A 2,052-nucleotide genomic window follows, 5' to 3' on the forward strand; every position below is an offset into this window, starting at 1 on the left:
TGACACTGATCCATCTTCCACCTTGGGTGTCCTGCTGAGTACCAGGAAGGCTGTGGTTCAGAATATAGTCCATAGAGTAGGGTGACCATCCCCAATGTGAAAACAAACCTAGGAGGACTTTAACATTAAGGAAGACTACCAAGTGCACTCACCCTGTCCCCCTCCGCACCTGATCAGGAAGTAAATTAATACCAACAGGAATAAATACTTGGGTGTGTGGCTACTGATGAGGATGGCCCTCTCAAGAGACCCCAGAATTGTATAGGAGTGTTTGTTGGGGGACTTCTAGAAGTAACATTACCATTTCTCTCATGAGGAAAAGCAGTTCACTGTGGGCTTCAAGGACAGCAACAAGAGTTGCTAGAAGTTACAGTAGTTACACACACTGTAATTTCGGCATTGAAGGGCCCAATATGGGGAAATCATAAGTTCAAGATCAACTTTGTCTCTATAGAGAGTTCGAGGGCAGCCTGGGCTACATGAGAAAGCCTGTTCCAAATAAGGAAAACAGAGACCACTCTCACTACCCAGAGAACCCTGTGTTTAATCTCAGGAGATCCTGGGAAGCCACTTGAAAGACAATTCTGACCTTGGCATCTGCTCTTCCATGTAGACTCAAGAGGCAGATCATGCTAGGCAATGGGCTCTATCTCTGGTCTCCTTGGGAAACATCCCCTCACTGTGGCAATCTGCAAAAGCTGAAGGAGGCCTTCCCTGGTGTCCCACGGATGGCCAGCACCTGGGGTGATCAATGCTAGGAAACTGACCAAACATTTCAGCATTCCAGTATCTGCCTGCCTCTATCAAGGCCCGTGACTTGAGTGCTGGACTTAGCTGTTGGGGTTGTCACACAGCAGAAGGCAAGGCCTCTGAGACTGTCATTTATTTATTAGTTACTCTTCCTCAGCCAGCGAGTGCCTGGGTGACTCTGCAGAACACTCAGGAATTCTTCCGATCCCAGATCACCCTAACACCTTTTCTCCTTTGATCAGACCAGCAAATCTCCTTCTCCTCCTCTGGCCCCACCCCAACACTCAGAATCCCATCGTTCACTGGCAAGGAACACCCCCCCCATCTCAGCCTTTTCCTTTTCCTTCCGTCTCAGTCACTGCTTGTGGAAGGTCACCAGGGGCTGTCAGGCTGAGTTATTCAGTGGGAAGGCGGGGGCCACATCCTCCAGAGAAGTTCAAGGTCGGGTACTCTTTGGATGCATAGGTTTTCCAGAGTGGCCTCGTGCAGCACAACCCTGCAAAGGAGGAAGGAGAACGAGGGAAGTTCAGTTAGGGTCATGAGGGCAGAAACAGGGGAGATGTCATCATGCAAATTAGAAATTGGCTTCTTGAGGCTGCAGAGATGGCTCAGCTTTTATGAGCACTGCTGCTCTTGCAGAGGACCTGGGTTCAATTCCCAGCACCCACATGGTGGCTCACAATTGTCTGTAATTCCAGTTCCATGGGCTCTGACACACTCCCACAGGCATAAAAACACTGGTGCCCATTAAATAAATAAACTAAACAAGTAAATAAATAAACAAATGACTTCTGGTAGTTATATGGACCACTACCAGACCTCTACTCTCCAGTTTGTCTAAACCATCTCCCATCTTGTCCTTTGACTCCAGAACTGTGCAGTTATAGCTGAGCACAGGCAGCCTGAGGTCATTTCTTCATACCTGATTGAAACCTGAACAGCAGCTAAACATTCCCTAACCAGGTAACCCAAGCGCCTGGGTACAGCTTCCTCGGGATGGAAACTGGGTTACACGTCATGAACTCAGTCCCTTGCTTCCCTTACAACCCCCACAGGTCAGCAGATCCAGCAAAATTACTATGTCAATCGCCCACCAAGGCACATTTAAAACCATCTGAAAAAGCTAATCATGGCTAGGTTAGCTAGAAAGCACTTTCCATGCAAGGCCGATAACTGGGGTTTGATCAGTGGGATCCATGGTGGAGAGAAAAGAACTGACTCGTGGAAGTGTCCGCTGACCTTAGCACATATCTGTGTGCTCTCTCTCTCTCTCTCTCTCTCTCTCTCTCTCTCTCTCTCTCT

General features: G+C 48.4%; 1 protein-coding gene across 2 annotated transcripts in view; it reads right to left on the reverse strand.

Annotated features, from left to right (window-relative positions):
• Positions 1–873: 873 nt before the first annotated feature.
• Positions 874–2,052, reverse strand: part of Kcna6 (potassium voltage-gated channel subfamily A member 6) — a 33,069-nt gene continuing 31,890 nt past the window's right edge. For both annotated transcript variants that reach the window (XM_021165529.2, XM_029478952.1), the window contains exon 2: positions 874–1,246. The gene's annotated coding sequence lies outside the window, so the exon portion shown is untranslated. The remainder of the gene's footprint in view (positions 1,247–2,052) is intronic.

This window comes from Mus caroli, chromosome 6, assembly GCF_900094665.2.
Source record: "Mus caroli chromosome 6, CAROLI_EIJ_v1.1, whole genome shotgun sequence".
Lineage (NCBI taxonomy): Eukaryota > Metazoa > Chordata > Mammalia > Rodentia > Muridae > Mus > Mus caroli.